Below are 20,920 nucleotides of genomic sequence, written 5' to 3' on the forward strand. Positions count from 1 at the left end.
CTCAGACTATGCCACACATCAGAATCACCTAGATGCTTGTTAGAAATGCAGATTCACGGGCAATCTTGATCTGCTATGTCAGAATCTATTTTAACATGATCCTAGGTGATCCACAGGCTCTTTAAAGTCTGAGTAGTGGTGTCTACCCAACTGAAACCTGACCCCGTGGGAAGGGTGGAGAAAGGAAAAAGAAAGTCTCTGAGGGCAAGACTGGGAAAGACATCCAGTCGTGAGAAATGTGAGAACAAAGATCTTGAAGGCTGTTGTGCTGCATCTAGAACATTGAGAAAGTGGTTGGGAAATAACATTCTAATTTTTTTTTTCTGTAGTTTTTAAATTAAATCCCCTTTTAATGTTTTTCAGGAGGAAATAGTACAATTTTGAGTTTTATTTTCAATTAGTCTTCATATCTAGTCCAACCCTGGCCTTTCATTGCAACAGGAAGCTGACTGACTTTCAAATAGGTTGCCATTTAATCATACTTGTTGAGCTTACTGGTATTGAAAGGCCAGATGAGATTTACTGATTCTGCAAGAGAAGAACTGGGCTTATGGTACCCATGTCTTCTCTCTCTTTGGTCTGTGGATTAGATGTGAGATATTTGGCCCTACTATGCTTGATTTTACCTACAAAACCAAACAGGATTCAAATTTGGGGCAACAAATTGGCATCTGTGAACTACTCAGAGTCAAGGGGGCTGTGTCATTTAGTATATCCTCCTGCTGCCACAGGGTCCCTTAGGGCCTTGTTACTTGACAAAGTGTGAGTCAACAGACAAGCAGCGTTGGCATCACTTAGGGCTATGTTAGGAATGCAGCATCTAAGCCTCTTCCTTGAACCTACTGAATCAGAATACCTATTTCACCAACATACTCAGGTAATTCATGTGCACATCAGTCTGATAACACCATCTTCGCAATATTTGGATTATTCTTTGTAAATTCTTTCCTTACATTAACAACTCCCCCCCCCCATCTTAGTTCATGCTGCTGTAACAAAATACCATAGCCTGGAGGGCTTATAGACATCAAATATTTATTTTTCACAGTGCTGGAGTCTGGAAGTCCAGGATCGGGGTACAACATGATGGGATGAGGGCTCTCCTCTGTCTCAGATATCTTCTTGTATCCTCACTTAGTGGAAGAGGGGCAAGCTAGCTCTCTGGAGCATCTTTCATGAGAACATTAATCCCACTGAGGAGGACTCCACCTCTGTGACTTAATCACCTCCCATGGCCCCCACCTCCTAGTGCAGTCTCTCTGTGGTAGGTTTCAATATGTGAATTAGGAGGGGAGGTATATTTGAACCATAGCACCTCCCAAATCTTTCTCTCCCAAACCTGTCCAAGGCAGACACACAGGGACTCGGTTAGTTGTTGTTGTTGTTGTTGTTGTTGTTGTTTTTCTACAACTGCTTCTGCAAATTTTCTACAAATATCTCCCAGGCCAGATCTCTCAAAGTGTCTCAAGAGACAATATGATTCTGAACTGATGCTAAATGCATTTTTTGGCAGAGGTAGAACAAAAATCCTGGATTATCTACTCTGCTGGAGGGCAAAGAGATGTTACCATTCCTTGGTTTTATTTACTTAATTATAAAACCATTTATGTGATAGCTATTCCAGCAAATCTGACTCCAAGTTCCAAATCTAAATATAAAAGATTTCACTGCTATCTAATTTGGAGCCTTAGGGATTTTCATATCCAGTCTCTTGTTTGGTTTGAGTGATATTGATAGCAGGGTCTTCTTTTTGTAGAGATGTAGACAAATGACTGGCTTTACCATATGACCAGCAATTCTACTTCTAAGTATATACCCAAGAAAAATGAAAACATAAGACCCCACAAAACTTTGTGGATGAATGTTCTCAGCAGCATTATTCATAACAGCCCCCGAATGGAAACCATTCAAATGTCCAACGACTGATGAATGGATAAATTAAATGCAGTATATCCATATAATGGAAGGTTATTTAGCCATAAAAAGAAATGAAGGACTGATGGGTGATATGAAATGGATGCATCTTAAATATATTATGCTAAGTAAAATAGACCAGACACTAAAGGACAAATATTGTATGATTCCATTTGTATGAAGTCTCTAGAATAGACAAATCCATAGAGACAGAAAGTAGATTAGCGGTTGCCAGGGGCTGTGAGAGGGTGGGAGAGTACTGCAGAATGACTGCTAATGGGTATGGGATTTCTTTCAGGGGTGTTGAAAAATTGACTATAGTGATGATCGCGCAACTCTGAATGTATTAAAGAGGCACCAACTTGCACACTTTGAATTTTATAGTATATGAATTATATTACAATCATTTTTTTTAACACAGTAAAGTTGTTTTAAGAAATGAATAGCACTGAAACAAAAGCAGCTCCACGTTTGAGGGGCGGTTGGCTGGAGGACTGTGAGCAGGCCTGGCCCAGGACAAGGGATGAGGAGAAGTGGCGTGGGCATCAGCTCTATCCTGTAGGCCCCAGCATGGACCACTGAACATAGGAGATGCTTCTCAGCACCCAAGATCCCAGAAATAGGGGCGTTCTCAGTGTATCACCTTCCTCCCTGATTGAGGCACGTATTTCTGACACTGATCGTTTTCTCTCCACAGAATCGAACCTCACTTAGTTTTTCACTAAGTTGCTTTGCCAGGATGTAGGTGTCTCATGTGGTCATAGTAAAGAAGATAATCATTCCTGAAATTGTGTTATTAATTCTCCTCTGTTCTGCTTTAGCTTAAGCACTACTGTGGGGGTTGTTCAGCCCTACGGAGAAGTTGCTTCCCAAGGGAGTCAGCTCTGCATTGTTAGGTAGGCCCCATCACTGAAGATAGGGGCTAAATAATTTGTGGGCCATCATGAAAACTGAAAATGCAGAGTCCCTTGTTCATAAATCAATCATTTCAAAACAGTGACAACAGAGCAAGCAGAGACCCTCAAGTGTGAGGCTGCATATGATTGTACAAACCACCGTAAAGCTGGCCCTGGACAGATACATGGATGAGAAGGGCGGGGGGAGTTCCCATTCTTATGTACTTGAGAATAATCCCATACCATTTATTGGACTAGTTCTCATTGATATCTACTTCAAAATGGTGTATTTCTAGGGAGTGCCTGGAGGTAATAGTACAAAATATAATCTGCTTTTTAAGGAACTCTTCCAGTATTTTATTAAAATAAACTATTTCAATGGTTTTAATTTGCAGATTATTTTATTTTACCTTCCAATATTATTGAGATGTTGAAAGAGATAAAATTTCAGCATCCATTTTACATACAGAGAAATTGTCATGTAAAGAAAGCATTTTAGGGGGCTATCCAAAGGTAAAGGAGCATTTGATACTTCTCCCATATCCTGTTATGATAAGCTATTTTGCCTCTGATAGTAGTATGGGGATACTGCACATTAATTAATAATTCTGACATATGATGCATTAATAATAATAATAATTAATAACATTTTATCACGTTTACAACACACCATGCACTGTGATAGTCCCTTTATGGATTTTATACTATTTGTTTTTCACTCCAAAACTCTTGCCCAAAGTGATCATTTGTGAACTGAGAGGCTAAAGACTTGTCTGTGTCACAATATATATGGGTTTGCATGTATGTTGTTGTGTATTACGTGTGTTATTCAGACTGCAAGCCTAATTTAGCTTCAGTTAGTAGTAATTCTAACAGAAATATTTTATGTGAACAGTGCCAAAAAGATCCGAAAAGTTTACCACTGATTATATTGTGAACCTAAAGGGGCCTCCTGCGTCAGAGAGGCGGCATAGCATGATGGTGAAGAATGTGGAGTCGGGTCAGAATAGACCCGAGAGTCTGGGTTTCAAACTCAGTGATATGCTTACTAGCTGTGTGACCTTGAGCACACCAGTTACCCTCTCTGTGACTTGGTTTTCCTCCTTATAAGAGGGAGATTGTAATAGTATTCAGCACAAGGTTGTTGTGAGGGCCAAATGAGTATACAGCTAAGATATTGTATTATACTGGCATTAACTGTTGTTATAATTATGTTATGTAGAAAATCAGATCTTAACATCACAAGATATTAGCTGAGATTGTCCACCAGCATTGTTCTTATGTACAAAATATGCTTAATAATTGATTAAATTGTACTTAGGTGCAATGTATAATCATTCTCCAAGAAGCAAGATAACCAACCACCAGGGCAGAATGAATGGTGGGAAATGCTGGAGCTCCAGGGGCTGAGCTCCATACTAGGAGAAACAGGTAAAGAAGAGTACCAAGTCTTTTACATGGTGTTTAAACCATCATCAATCTCAGTCATGGTCCAAATGACAGTTGGTTACCAACCGGGATTTCCAATCAGACCAGCAAGGGACAGTGGGCCTAAATCCAGACAGCAGAGCACTAGAGAGACAGCTATCCATCTTGCAAATCCCTCTCTCTGGGAATTAAGATCCCAGCAACTGGGCAGGGATTAGGGGTAACACCTCCCATTCCAAGGAGGAGGGGTGATCATCAAGACTGAGGCAGAGCCATGAGCTCCGAGTCCCCGAAATATCAGAAAGATTAGGGGGATGAGCAGAAGTTGGCTGTAACCTGGAAGCTGTGATCCCAGGCATTGCTCCGGGGACACTAATTGTCCCGGGTCTGGCTAATGGATAGCATTCACGGAATGATGGGATCTGGGCCAGGTCTACAATGGTGATGTAAAGCTGGGTGAGCAACTTCTGGGGGGGAATGAGGGCATGGATGTGGACATAACTTCAGTTTCCAACAGACTGGCAGAGAAGAGGACCAAGAGGGGGGACTGGTGGTCTAGCTATGAGAGAATGGGAATACAGAGGCAGAGGAAATAAGATGAAGGCAGCACCACTAAACTAGCCTTCCTTATCACCTGTGCCTATCTGACCTCTGGTCTCTACTCAGACCCTTGTGACTTCTGTGAGCCCTGTGTGTTGTGATCCCTCTGGACAAAACCATCTCTCTAATCTTGTCCTCTAAGAAGAACTGCACTTGATTTTAAGGCCAACCTGAGGCTCCAAACACATTACGTGCTGACCTTCCCGGCTTTTCCTTTTCTTTGGGGAAGCTCTGTTAAAAACCTGGTAGTGACTTAAAAAGGGTATAGGTAATGAAGGAGGAGGTGGCCCCATAGTGGATGCTAACTACTCCTGAATTTTATAGGAAAAATAAAACTTTTTCTTTCTTCTTTCCTTTGCTCCCCATAAAACCCAAATCACGTGTTGGGTAATGTGAGTCAGTCCTTCCCATCTTTACATTTGCTTTGCAGTCTGTAAGTTGTCCTTATGCTACTCTTTTTACATCTCATTTTAAAAGTTAATTTTAGCCTAATGTTGCCTAAATAAAAAATATTGGGGAGAAGAGGGTATAATTGGAAGAAAACATCACATAATTTGCCTTGCATCTGAATCTCTGAAATGGCCTAAGCTAGATCTTCGTACCTCAGGCACATAGTAGGAACTCCAAAATGCTTCTTAATAAGTAGATAGATAAAGAGAATTCTGATTAATATTCTAAGTTTGTAGTAGGCTGTCTCATGTCTAAGGGCTCTGTTGAACAAGAGAAGAATCAGTGTATTAGGGTAATGCATTTACATAATGAGGTTTAAAAAATGCTTAGTACATCTTCAAGCAGAAAGCACCTTTTTCTTCGATGCTATATCATTGTGCCCATGTTTCTACACAAGTCTACAGGGAGAGGCGGGGGAGGAGCGTGGAGGTTGGGGGAAAGATTCAAGCCTTGATCTAGGATGGAATCAGGAAAATGGGAGCCCTTTGGTAAAGTACGTCTGATATATATAAATGTATATTTTTAATTTCCCAAGTTGCTTAGAGAGTGTGCGCACATGTCTCATGCCAGCTTATGTAAAGCTCACACCCCACACCACAAAGGGCAGATGACGCGCAGCACATCCACTAACTTCACAGAGACAAACATGAAAAGTGACAGCAGCTTCCTGAGAGCTTTGTGAACTGACACATTAAAACCTGCCTATTGGCAACAACTGAAGGGGGGTGGCAATAAGCAATCCGAGTGTGATGTTTTGTGAGCAACAGTTTTAGCAGGCTGCTTCTCAAAAGTAAAATGTGCTAAAAATGCCCATGCCTGAGGTTTACCTCAAAGAGCCAAACCTGAGGTCATGAAGAATAACTTTCAGAGAAGTTAGGGAACTTGTGCAATATCAGCAATTTAACCTTCTAGCCTCGGAACTCACAATGAACATTTGGGGTTCAATAAAATGATGACATAAAGGAAAACACACATACTGTTTTTAATGAACTACGGTCAGCCTGGGGTGTGTATCTGTCAGTCAATAGGTCAGAAATGATATTGGCTCCCGCTCTCCAAGGGTAGGATTTGAGACTTTTAGAAGATGCAGAGACTCTATCTGGTGTGTAATGAATTCAGACGGGAGTTAAACAGGCTATGAGTTTAAATCAGCTGTTTAAGTTAAGCTGGACTCTCTTTTGCTAATTCCCATAATTATGGTCCTAATGGTTTCTGTTTTCTTGTCACTTCCTAAAGCACAGATACATTGGCAATGTTCTATTACGTTCAGAGGGGAAGGCTTTTGAGTTAGCTAATATCATCGCCCCACATGTGTGCTGCTGAGATTTTAGGAGTTACACAGAAATAAACTATTCATGATTTCTCCTGAAGTCTCTAATTTAGTGTGGTTTTCCAGGAACAACAGTTTAGAATCATTTTTGTGTTCCAGAAGGGTAATGATATACCCTAATGAATGACTCCAATGTGTCCCATGAAATTACTAAATCATTGACAATGGAGATATTTGTGCCTAAGAATATATAATGTGTTAATTAATCTAGTCAATAAATATATAGTCATTAAGAGAGGCATAATGAAATCCCCATGCTTTAAATCCCTAGACACATCTGTGCAAAACCAGAGTATATAAACATCATCTTAAATGCTCATCAGCAGAACTAAACACCCACATATGTGGAAGCAAGGTGAATAGAATTATAACTGTGAGCACAAACATCAACAACAAAAAGTCTATAGAAGCTGTTTGTAGAAGTAGAGTCAATATGCCAAAGAATAGCCCAATCTCCCTGATGCAGGCAATTCCAGGTGGATTCATCTTGCTTGACCTTCACTGGGAAAATTTCAGCTAATACCAGCAGTCACTGTTTCATCATCTTTTTTTTTTTTTTTTTTTTTGCAGCAGGCATTGGTCATACTTGTTAGTCAATGACATCAGGCTTGGCCAGACCTACTGGCATGGAAATCCCTCTCAAATACAATACACAGCAAGTACTCACAGCCTTGTAACTGGAAGAAGACCATTGGTTTCCCATTCTCTAGTTACCCATCAAACTTACAGCTTCTTGCTTCTCTCTCGGAAACACTGAGAATGAATCAGGACATTCCCAACTGCAAGTGTACACTAAGGCTTAGAGCTCACAATCCTTACAAAAAAAGAGACCCAAGTAAATTTCCAGGCTAATAGGACGCTTGTCTTTTGGAGGCAATCCACATCTGGATCACTTGTAGTTGGACCTGGGAATCCAGCTGTAGATGGAAAAGGCTTAGAAATTTACTCTAACTTTGTTTTCTTGAGGGGATGTATTGTCATCTAATACCTTAATATAGGATCCTTATTGCACAAAACAGAACTCCACACAAAACGGGCTAGGCCAAGCAGTCAATTTCATTGACGCAGCTTCTCCCAGAATGAAGCAGTGAGGGTCAAGAACTGAGGCTGCTTGTCTGTCTCTAAATGAACCCCACAGATTTTGACTTCTCTTCTCTTTGCAGAATGAGAAGTTTCTCTGCTTCTCCAAAGTTTCAGCTTGCATTAGATTTTGCTTGGCCCCAAATCTACATGACTTTAGTTCACATTCCTTCCAATTAATTAATTCTGCCCCCTTCAAATTGTGTCCACAGAATATCTGCAAAAAGATTTTAACCATTCTATAAAAGAGAAGGAAAAGTACAGAAATTGAGAATAAATGTTTAGAAACTTTCATAGCAATTTGATCTTACCCCACATTCCAATCTGGGGCATGATGAACGGACCTGCCTTTTTGAGTAAGATAGACTAGTGTGGGTGTTACTAAATTGAAGTTGTGTGTTGCCTGAGACACACATCATATGCAGTAGGACCATGTTGCAGCATGTGACAGTTTAAGGTTATTTTGTCAACTGTAACCTCAAAAGTTACAAAATCCAAAATTCATTTTATTCATTGACAGAAAATGTATATTTAATTGTAACTTCATAGTTTTAAGTTTCGGGAACTGGCTACTGAATCAAATTGAAGGTTAGATCTAAAACCACAATATCATCTCCTTCATTTTAGATAAAAGTTAATATCTTGAGCTTGTGGAAATTGCTTTAAAATATCTTCTTCCATTTCCATCAACCTACTTCTATAAGGTTCATTTCTCTCCTACAAGTGCTATTAAAATAAAACACAGAAGCAGTTTAGATACATGTGATCCTTTGAAAATAGTGTCATCATCAATGCAACCTAGATTAGGTTAGTTAACGAGCAAGAAGTAGGCTCATTGGTTACAATAAAATCTTTATATATTGATACACATGATCTTTATTAAAACAGGTATGCACTATGGAAAATTACTCTTAAAATCATAGCTTTTGTTTAGCTATGATTATGAAACACCTAGAAGTTAGAAGTGTAATAACAACTATATTAATTGCACATATTTGTATTTCTAATGAATAATGTGCATGATTTTTAAAGTTCTTTTTCCTCATAGGTTATGTTTGTTCTGTTTATGTTTATTGAAAAGTAATTTTATGGCTGCTAAATCTAATAATAAAAATTTTAGTCTTATGGACTGTATATCTTTCAATTTGGTTTCTTGGTAATTCATTTTTACTGTATTTTATAATAATATTGGCCCATAGTGCTTTGAAAATTAAGGAAAACAATGTGATCTTTCTTCATAAGTGGCCTGAAAGGCATTGCTGATGCTCAGTTTCTCAGGGCGCCGATTAAAGAACCTGAGGAGGGGAACTGTTAACTCACTCTGGACAAAATGTTCACCACTAGACCGGAGTTGTGATGACATGGGGCAGGCAGTGGCTGTTGAGTTCACACAGGGCTATCCTTTCCAGAGACTGGCATCAGCTTGGAGGTCAAGTCCATAGCCATATCCTTCATCTATTTTATTAACTTCAGCCTCTCATTATTTTTAATTTAATGTGATGAAACAAAATTATCAATAATAGCCTTACCACCAATTTCAGAACTGTGCTCCCTGTAGCTTGGCTTCCTTTGGTTTGATTACTAGGAAGGATGTCTACAGCTCTACAAGGAAAGTTACAAAACAAGCAAATGTCAATGTGTAAAAGAAATCGTGTATGAAATCTCTGAAGGTATTCAGAAAACTTAAAAAAAAGTCCATATGTATTATTCTCCTTGCCATATATAGAGTGACAGGGTGGGTCTCAATAAGAGGGGACAGTGTTCAAAAAGCAAGTTAATCATTTCAGAAATGTTCATATTTAATACCTATTATGGACCATTCTCTGTGCTATGTTCCATGTTCGAAAACAAAAAGCAAAATCATAATGATTTTGTTCTTTTCAAGGAACTCAAAATCCACTTAGAGAGAAAACAGTATGATAAGTGCCTCAGGTACACACAGAGATGCAGTGCCCAGATTCTCCTTTGAGGAAAGATTTGTTGCCCAGTTGCAGGTTATGGGGGTCCTGTCTGCTTCTAGCTATCAGCTCCTACAGGCACACCCTTCCTGGAGCACTCACATTCACTGATTGAATCAGACAAGGTTATAAAATCCTGGCCATTTTGGCCCGATACTGGACATTCTTCAGAGTTCCCACTGGGTTGGAAAAGGCCTTATCAGATCTGCGTCATAGCTTGATGTCTTTCTCTACCCCATCTCCTTCCTCCAAATTCTATTCACAAATGTTGACCTTGAATACGTATGCTGTACCTCAAACTCTGCATCAGTGTCTGCACAGAGAATCAAACCTGCACAATGTCATTTTAGCCTGATGTATAAGAGGCATATAAGTCCAGAGCAAGTGAACTAATCCAAACATGAACTAGAGTAACTCAGAAAAGACTCTCCAGGAAGGAATAATATTTCGGTTGAATCTGGAAACATGAACATAAAATTAAGGCAGGGAGCAGCATGAGGTAACTACATTCCTCTGAGTACAGGAAATGGATTGTGCAAAAACAAGGAGGCATGATTTTGGCCCACAGGCTCCTATCACTTGGGTCTCAGCTTAACCATCACCTCCTCTAGAAGTCTTCTCTGATCTTCTGATTTAGAGTAGCTATCCCTATCCCTACCTAAATCACTGTCACATCCCATGGAGATGTTAAGAAGCACATCTGGAATTGTAGATGAGGAGTAGATCAAAAAGGACTGAGAAGTCAGGCCTTAGTTCTGATGGCCACAGGAAGGAGACTGGAAGATTGGAAGTGTACTTCCTGTACCATCTGAGTTTGCCTTAGAAATGCATATGGCGGCTGCATGAAGTAGAGTAAGGGTAGTGACAGGAGGATCCGTTCAGAGGCTTTTGCAATGACACAGATTTAAAAGATAGACCCAAAGGAAAGTGTGACAGACCATATAAAGCAACAGTTCGCAAATGTTACAGTGCATGAGAATCACCTGGGAATTGTGTTAAAGTGTACATTCTGATGCAAGAGGTCCAGGTTCAAGATTCTGTACTTCCACTGCTGGTCTACACATCCAAGATCTCTTTGGGAAGTTGTTAACCAGCAGATGATGTGTACTGATCTCATATGGAGAAAGCTACCGAGGTTCATAATTCTGTAAGGCATAGCCATCCTCTATGATACCAAATGACCAGGATAGATGTGCGGAGCTCTTCAATGCATAGATGGTTGGAAACATACCAATCAAAGAGATGGCTATTGCATCTCAAACGACCATAAACCTCTCCAAGTATGATATTCTGGTATGTGGTTCGTTTAACTACGGCTTCATGTTGTCTGCTATTGACCAGGAATTAGATCATTTAACTACAAATGGATTGAGTCAGCTTTTGGCTTCTGCTAGAGCCCTAGATTCATCACAGTTTCAGCTGTTGTTAGATCATCCAAAACATGGTTTTCATAGAAAAAAAAAAAACCACTGCAAGCCAAATTCTTCTATTGGTTACTATTATGTAACATTATTATTAAAGCCAATTATCAAGGACACCTTAAATTGGCGATTTTGGATGGGTGCATCTGAGCACTTAATTATCCTATTGAAATTAGCTATAAAACACACTTTTATTGTGGTCATACAGGAGTACGTGCACACCAGCTTTAAGCAGCATCGCCCAATTTTAGACTAGATGGTCAGTGGCTTTTCCTCTCTTTCTCCTTCACCTCCCTTCACTTCCCTCTGCACCCATGTCCATTAGATGTTTGTCACATAGCAGAATATGGAATTCCTGGCACCTGACATTGAACCTCAGTTATTTTGAAATTGAGTTTTTTCTTCTGTATCTTTAAATTCAGTTGGAGAAAAGTTGGAAAGTTTTCAAACTGTTAATAAATTTTAATCTGATATTATTTCCACATGCATATTTATATGTTCCTGCCAAATAAATGAACATTACCTTTCATATTGATCATCTATAAAATTGCAGGGGGCTTTAGAAATTCTTAATTCCACACAGATATGTGTGTGTCCAACACATATCAAAATATTTTAACTTTAAAAATAAGATGTTTTAAACTAGGGACTTTCAGGTGAGATCAGTATATTTACATGCAATTATGCAGTTATTGTTTGGATTTTATTTTTTCATTGTCTCTTCAGGAAAAAATGAAAAGTACTATCTTACTATTTTCACTTCACATACAGCAACATACAGTCTGTAAAGAAATACTTGCAAATACTGTGAAGTGCCCCTGGGACTGACAATTTCACACAGGGAGGAAGGACAGGAAATATTAATTATAAGGTTCTGATTCAATTCAGAAGACTCTAAGGACATTGTCTAAATTTAGAACGAATGTGCCATAGAGTGTTAGTAATCTGCCCCTCGCTGCTAGTCATTTCCGCTTGTATCCTGAACTTGGTTTAATTAAGATTGAACCTTGTGAACTGAACAACATATAACATTGTTAAAAGAGCAAACTGGAAGGATCACGGGGTTTTAGGACAAAATTAGAAATTCTATATAGAGCTGATAGCAATTTCTCAGGCAAAAACAGTAGTATAAGTCAACTAATATACATGAAACTGCATCGAAAGGTAATAGTATTATAAATGTAGAGGATTATTACTCTTATTAGTTAAGGGATACTGCTAGAGGGAAACAAGCCTCTTGGTGGGAGAATCATAAATCTCTGGGCTGGGAAAATAAAATAAGTGCATACCTCTGGCACAGGAAACAATACAAATGTGAAAAGCAAACAGCAGCCAAGTGAAACCCGTTCACATATCCGTTGCTGGAGTGTTTTCATGAGCACCAGTTGAATGTTGTAGGCCACTGGAGCTCAGCCATGCTGTGGCTTTCACTAGGGGATTTTTCATTCCCACAAAGTATTTCCAGAAGACCCATGAACAAAGGCACAGAGAGCTGTAGTCACATAATTGCACAATCATCTGAGATTTTCATACCGTGATTAGTGGTGGATTTAGCAAGGGGTTAAAAAAATTGACACTTCAGGGCTCCTCACTTGCATTCCTGAGAACGCTAGGAATTGTAAAGTATTCCAGGTGGCAAGTGGAAGGCAGATGACAGTAGATACCATGTCTGTGTTAGCATTTCTAGTATACCATCTGAAGAGATCACAGAAGAAAGGGTCCTTCATTTCCAGAACTCCAGGCATCGGTTGTGATATCTCTTCTCATTCTAAGTAAATATTTATATCTCTGCCTTCTTTTGTATTTGAAACAAAAATGAGCCATCTCATTTGATTTCTTTCCTGTGATTCATATATCTCCACACAACATGAGGTTTAATAAAAGTGGACCTGTCTCGGTTCTTCAAGAAAAGTTCCAAAATGCCCACAAATCTAATTTATCCATCAGTCACCAAATCCTTATAGGACAAATACAATCATCAATAGACCATTTAGAATGGTCTAGATGTTTTGCTTAGAGCACCTAGTACAAGCAGGCACATCTCTTTGACACCACTGCAGGGCTCCCCTCCTTTGCCACATGGTCAGTCAAGGCTTGCTCATCTTCTCTCTTTTCTCTTCACTCATTAAACATCTACCTCTTTGCCAAGCCCTGCTGTCAGGGTTATAGATATTATTTTATGACAACCCTAAAAGCTAGGTATTAACATTACCCCCATTTTAGAAAACCCAAGGGAAGCCATACAGCTGGTAAGTAGGCTGGTCTTGACTTTGAGCCAGGAGGTCTGCCTCCAGAGCAGGACGATTTAACCACCATTCACACTACCTCAGTGAATTGAAACCTCCCTAAACCTCCTGTTGACTTCATTTCTTCAGTGCATCTCGGTTCTAATCTAGCCCTTAAAACTGTTTCTCAACAAGGAATCATTTTTTTTTTTTTACTCCAGTGGGCATCTGGCATTTTATTTATTTTTTTAAGCAAACTCTATGCCTGACATGGGGCTTGAACTCATGCCCTTGAGATCAAGAGTCGCATGCTGAACCAGCCAGACACCCCTGTTGGAGATATTTTAATAGTCCTAACTGGGGAAGTGCTACTGCATCAAGTGATAGAGGCCAGGAATGCTGCTAAACACTCTCCAAGGCACAGGGCAGCCCCCACAAGAAAGAATTAGCCAGACTCAAATACTAGTAGTATTACCCTGCGTTCAATCAATACCAAATAATTCACATCAAATACATCATCCCTCTTTTAGTGACTCCTCATTCATCTCCAAATCAAATTGATAAGCTTTGCACTTGAATTCTCTGCCTTCTCTAAGATGTTCTTTTCTACTTTTCCACTTTTATTTTTTTCAATTCTACCACCACCATCTGTAACCGTGGTAGCCTGAACTGAGTGATGGAAACCTGGGCTTTGCTCCTGGCTCTGTCCTCAGTCAGCTTTGTCACCACTGGTACATCATAGCCTCTCTAGGCCTCGGTCTCTTCACCTGAGAAATGATGGAATAGGCCATATGATCCCTTAGACTTCTTCTAGCAGAGTCATTTGCTCTTGATTCCCAGGGCAGAAAGAGGCACTCCTAGCAAGACGGCCAATCTCTTTGCCTAGTGCCAGACTGATGAATAGGTGTGTCTCTAGAGCAACTTGGTGAACAGAAGTACACAGGAGAGGAGACTAAGGTTATAGGCAGGAAGGGAGGCAAGGGGTGGAGAGCCATGGGGATGAAGAGAATGTAAACTAGAACAAGTCAAAAAACATTCTCAGTGTAGGTCATGAGCAAAAGAAAGATCGAGTAAAATAGGAGTGATGGAAGCTCATTCTCATCAGGTGTCAGACACCTGAATCGCCTGACATGTGTCAAGATTGTTAAGTTATATGAACTTGTATATCTTGCAGTGCACCTGGAACTGCCCAAGGTGACAAGGATAGGAAACCCCATTCCCCGATAGACTGGGGCATGATGAGTGACAAGGACATGACATTGGTTTAGTGACCAAAACAGTTACAGACAACTCCACCAATCTGACTCGGCGGGACTGTCCAACTATAACCAAGGCCTCACCCGCTGTCCAGTTCTGTGCTGTCTCATCATTCCAGATACCCCCTCTGGAGTACTCCCACCCCAAATGGAAGCTCCACTTTGGCTCTGGCTAATTCACTGCCACTACTCAAGGATGAAGAAATTCTTCTCTTTAGTTCTCCAGCCCTAGGTCTTCCTCAGCACCTTTCCTTTTTTTAAGTGTCTAGATCATAATCCTCTAAACAGCTGAGGGCTTGGGTCTGTTTGTGTGTGTGTGTGTGTAACAATCTCAAACATACAAAAAAAACTGCAAGATGAGTGCAAGAACATTTTTTCTGAATCACTGAAGAGTTGTTAACATAATGCCCCATCACTCCTGAATGCTTTGGTGTATGATTCCTACAAACAAGGATCCTCTCCTATATAACTCGCTACAACCATCAAAACAGGGAAAGTAACATTGATGCACATTTAATTCTCAGACCCATTCAAGTCTCACCTGCTGTGACAATAATGTCCTCTCTAGCAAAGTAAGCCAGTCTGAAATCACAAGTTGCATTTAGTTATCATATCTCTTTCGCGTCGTTTAATTTGAAAGAGCTTTTCAGTCTTTTATAACCTGGACATTTTTTTAATTACAGACCAGTGATTTAGTAGACTATCCCTCAATGTAGAGTTGTCAGATGATTCTGCAAGATTAGTTTTTGATTATGCATCTTTGGCAGGAATGCCACTTAAGTGATGCTGTGTTCTTTTTACTGTGTCCTATGAGGTGGCACATGATGTCAATTTGTCCCATCACTGATGATGCTAATTTTGATCAGTTGATTAAGGTGGTATCTGCCAGCTTCTCCACTATAAAGTTATCTTTTTCTTATTTGTATTTAATAAATATGTTGTAGAGAGGTACTTTGAAACTTGGTAAAATGTTCCATTCCTCATCAAACTTTCAACTGATTTGCTTATTGATACCATCATGGACTAATGGATGCTGATTTTATTTGATTTTATCATGATTTATTTCAATGCTCAAATTGTCTCAGATTTGGTCAATGGTAGCTCCCCAAGCTAGTCTCTGTGTCTTTTGACATGCCCACATCATTCATCAACCACATCATTACTTTCTGCCACTATAAGGTGTTTAGGATTACTTGCATTTTCTCTGCCCCATCTCTGAGGCTTCTTCAGGGATCTTTTTGAGTGGAGAATGGCATTAGTCACCAAGATCTAAATGTTTGATGTGTTTATTGCTACTGGGGTGTCACTGTTTCCTCACTCTGTCCTTGGATAGTGCTAGCGAATATATGCTTGCCACACACTCATTTACATCCATATCTATCTATTGATGGATCTATCAAGAACTGTGACTTCACATCAATATCTCCAATTCCAACCTATCGCCATAGGATTCATTCTAGTTTTGTCCATTTTCAGATTTGTAACTCCCTTCTCCGACAGAGAGAAACCCCGCTTCCAGCATCTTTAAAATATTTACTTCTTTGCTCCATATCCCTGTACGTATCCAACATCCTGTTGTTGCTGGATTTACTCCCTCCTGCTGCACAGATACCCTGTTTGTCCCATTCAGGGTCTGAAACTGAACTGCTTACACAGCTACCCATCTCCCCCCTCCCCAACACACACACACACACACACACACACACACACACACTCCACCTGCACTCACAGAGATGTCCTCTTCATCTGTCTCCTGCTTTGATCACCCCACATCAGACTACTGCCAAGGCTGCTAGCCTTCACGGATGCTCTTTTTCACTCTGGGCTCCAACAGTCTGCGCTGGCTCCTCCCACCCCAGCCTTACACACACGGAGACAATATCCTCACCCTTGCTAGGATGCTTCTCACTTCATGGAAGCTCTGGTGGCATCTCCCTGCTTGGACATGCTCCTCGTTCTGTGGTTGCTTTCATGGCCTACACCCAACTATCAATTCCAGCAGCCTCCCTTGGGATGTGCTCCTTACTCCAGGTGGGCTCTCATGCCACTCCAGGATTCCTCCTACCCCATGGATGTTTATCTTACTTTGTCCACTTAATGGCTTTGGACTTGGCTTTGGGAAGGGAAAGAATTTGAGGGGAAAGGGCAGAAAGAAAAGAAAGTAAAAAGGGAAAGAGGAAGAGAACCATTGCTCTTTTTATTATTTAAAGAAAAAAAATTTTGCATATACTCCTGGTCAGTCAAGGTTCAGTGTGAAAAGCAGACCATTCCAGGTGTTTTATCAGTAGGTATTTACTTGAGGTAATCGGATGCTTACATGTGCACTGGAGAAAGAAGCAGCAGCAGGTTCCAGGCTGAGCCTTTGGGGAATGATTTCTGAAAAAAATGCTGGGCTGAGGCTGCTGTTGGAACCATGCTGGCTGGAGCCCAGAGTCACAGCCCCTTCCACAGCAGCTACTAGACACCTTGACACCAAGAGAGGACCCCTAAAATTGTTACCCACATGTCAGAGAGTTGAAGTAAGACAGCTGTGGCCACCACCACTGTTTCTTGCCACCCAGGAAGCTGAAAGTAAATTCCAGAAATCACTGAAGAAAAATTAGTCTTCCTAACCAATGGCAACAACCTGAAGCTAGTGCCATGGTTCTCACTTCTGCTTTCTAAGTCACACAATGACATCTATGTTTTATGGTAAACCTAATGAAATATTAGCATTTGAATACTCAAAATATTCAAATCGTTTCATGGATGTTCCAAATATACTATTATGTGTTTTCTTAAGTCAATGTCTATGCTTTTCTTTCAAAGCCCAACAAAGAATATTACCTACAGAGGACTCCAAATCCTGATGTGGCCACTATGGTATGTTGTGCCCATTCCTATGCTGCTCCTTTTACTTGGAATTCTCTGTCACCCAGCGTCCTGATCCACCCATCCCCTAATCAGCTGTCTTCAGATCAGCTTTTGTTTTTTACTCTCAGTTTTCCTTTCCTTTTTTTTTTTTTTTAGGATTCTATTTATTTATTCATGAGAGACACAGAGAAAGAGGCAGAGACACAGGCAGAGGGAGAAGCAGGTTCCTCGCAGGGAGCCTGATGTATGACTCAATCCCAGGACCCCGGGATCATGACCTGAGCTGAAGGCAGATGCTCAACCACTGAGCCACCCAGGTGCCCTCAGTTTTCCTTCTCTTTTGGTTTTCCCTCCAACTCCCTTAGAGTGTTCTTCATTTTTTTTTTTTTTTTTTTACATTTGCAAGTTACTTCCCACTCCTCCTAATATACACACACACACACACACACACACACACACACACACACAGATATGAACAAGATTTTACCTTATTGATTCATCTCCACCTTTTAGGTGTCACTATTCCATGAAAACAGGTCTATTTGCGTGGAGCAGGCAGTGATGGACTTTGCCTAAGGTGGTCATTGGAGTTGTCATCCAGAACATTTAGTCCCAGGACGTCTAGGGTGGAGATACCGCCAGTACTGTCTCTGCCTGCCCCCATCCAAGCCCCTCCAACAATTTGTGCACAACTGCTTTCAGTGTGTTTCCACTCCCAGCAGCCAGAACCTGCATCTCTTTGACAGAGGGCTACCCTCTGGCTTCGGAAACCCACTTTGCCTTCAAGCACGGACGGTGGAAAGTAAGCAGTGCCTGGAAAAAATCCAAGTTCTCTTCATGAGCACCTTGAAGACTGATTGAGGACAGGGAGGAAATGAAATCATGCCCCAGCTCCCTAGGTCCCCAACTGGGCAACTCTAATGTATGATACCAAGGCAGTCCTCAAAGCCCTTGACGTAGCTCCTTCCATTTCACTTTGCTTGATATCTCATACCAGCTTCACCTCTTTCTTGTCCCAAGCCCATTTTCCTGCTTCTCTGGTTGTATTTTCTTAAAAACATTTCCTAATAAATCACTTTCACATGAATCCTCTGGGGCTGATCCTGGGGAACCTGACTTAAGACACATGGAGAAATTGAATCTGTTCTTCAGTTCCATCCCAAGCAGGGCATTTCTGAAGCATAAATACTTCTGCTCCTGCCTCTCCTCTATCAGCATAGAGTCATGTAACAGTTACCATTTCTATTTGAAGGACCTTTTCATCATTCACTGAGACCATTATCAATTCCTTGCAAAACAATAAAAGAGGCTAAGAAGATTCTCAATTTGCACATGATTTTCTTTAAAAAAAAAAAAAAGAACCTTGTTTTCTATCTAGATGATAAAGATGAAAAAAAAATCTTCAACTTCCCTAGAGATAAAGTAATACAAATAAAGTAAAAAAAGAATGCTAGTTCTTACTAATCCAATTAGCAAAGATTTTGAAAATTATCTTCTTCAGTCCTGATGAGGTGAGATATATTCAGACACCACTGGTAGGAGTGTAAATTGGTACCACCCTCTGGAAAAGCAATTTGTCAAAATATGTCAAGAGTCTTACAAATGTCCCAGCCCTTTGGCTCAGTTTACACACCTTTAGGAATCTATCCTAAGGAAAATAATTTGAAATCTTGTGTGAAGATTTATGCACAAAGATACTTATCATCCTGCATTGGAAATAAGTTAAGTGTTCCAGAGGGTGCAGTGGTTGAATAAATGAAGGAACAGTCATTTGATAGAAGAATTTTATGCAGCTGTTATAAATACGAGAAATGTTTAATAAATCAATAGGTTCTTTAAAACAGAATAATAAGCTGTATAAACCATCTAAAAACAGTATTTCAACTATGCAAAAATTTATCCTTAGGAAAAAAGATAGGAAGAAAATACAGCAAAATCTAAAATGAAAATAGAATATATTTCTTCCTGCTTTTAGGGAAACATAGATTCTGAATGATTCTTTCTCTTTTTTTTTAAGATTTATTTATTTTAGATAGAGAGTGTGGGAATGGGAGAATGGTGGGGAGGGAGAGGGATAAGGAGGACAGACTCCTCACTGAGCATAGAGTCCAAACAGGGGCTTGATCTCATGACCCTTGAAATCATGACCTGAGCTGAAATCAAGAGTCTGCCACTTAACCAACTGAGCCATCCGGGCTCCCTGTTTTCTTCCTTTCTTTACTCTCAATATTTTCTATAATAGGCATGAATTAGCTTTCTATTTAAAAATGTATGATTTAAATCATCACAAGTTGTTCACTTTCTGAATGTCTCCAGGACACACACTCTTGAACCTTGCTGGTTTCCTATTTTTTTCTTTATCTTCATAATACCACTTTTAAGGTTTACTTCAAGAGGAAGCTTTTTGTAAACAGTTCATCGAAAAGCAGGTGATACTCTATATTAAGCTCTAAAGAAACATCTTAGATGCAACTCTGGGTACACAGCTCTCATTGTAGAAGAGGCTTTCTTTTGGTCTTCCTTCATTATACATTTATATGGAAAGAAAGTTTGTGAAATTGTAAAACTGTTCTTCCATTTTTAGTGCGTATCCTATCACAAAAACCATAGAAGATATTATATAAGTCACACAGTCCACTGATAATGGCTTCTCAACCTTCTTATCTGCCAAGAATGAAACGATAGAGGCAAGACAAGGAGCCAGGAAATACAACACTTGAGTTTTAAAAAATGGTAATAAAACAACAAATATGGAAAAAATAATGTATGCAAAATAAACCTGGAACCCTATTCCATTATGGGTTTATCAAATTTTCTTATGGAGTATGAGCGTTGTAAGGAAATCTATGTTTTTTCCTATTTAACACTTAGCAATCATAAATTAACTTGTATCTGTATATAATGGAAAACAGACTTTTCTGGATTATAATTCCCATGCCCTACTAAACCACTTCTGAAAAGGATCAAATAGTATAAGGCAAACTTAAAAAAAAAAGGATTACAATAAAAATTGCCATCTTTTCCAATTCTGTATTTAATGGAAATGTACTCTGATTCCCTTGGTAGACAAACACAACTGACTTTAAAATCTTTAGACATGATAATAGATATAATGTGTCATGAACAATTGAATCCAGAGGACAAAGAGTGAGGAAATGGCAACCGGATACACTCGGATAGTGAGTCCCTAACAGGAGAGAGATGCTTTAAAAGCAAGCGGATCGAGGAAAAGGATGAGATAAACCCAGGAAAATGAGCTGCTGTGGGTGGCCAGGAAGCCAGCAGCTGGCGTTTAAGAGTGGCCAAGAAAGAGAAGAGGAGAGAAAGTACTGAAGAGGGCCTTGAGAGATTGAGGGGGCCCAGGGAGAGAAGTGTGTTCAAAAGGTCCTGGGAAGTAATCCAAGGAACCAGGCACCAGTTTAACAAGGCCCCAGTGGTTGCTAAGAGCGCGGATTTGGCCGGGACTTGAGGGTTGGGCTTGGAACCCTATAGAAAAGAACAAATAATCC

General features: G+C 40.0%; 1 long non-coding RNA gene across 1 annotated transcript in view; it reads right to left on the reverse strand.

Annotated features, from left to right (window-relative positions):
• The window catches only part of LOC140595801 (uncharacterized), a 53,198-nt gene extending 36,803 nt beyond the window's left edge, over window positions 1-16,395 (reverse strand). Inside the window, exon 1 of the long non-coding RNA XR_011997682.1 lies at window positions 16,288-16,395. This is a non-coding gene — a long non-coding RNA (uncharacterized lncRNA). The remainder of the gene's footprint in view (window positions 1-16,287) is intronic.
• Window positions 16,396-20,920: the final 4,525 nt, after the last annotated feature.

Source organism: Vulpes vulpes, chromosome 15 (genome assembly GCF_048418805.1).
Source record: "Vulpes vulpes isolate BD-2025 chromosome 15, VulVul3, whole genome shotgun sequence".
NCBI classification, from domain to species: Eukaryota; Metazoa; Chordata; class Mammalia; order Carnivora; family Canidae; genus Vulpes; species Vulpes vulpes.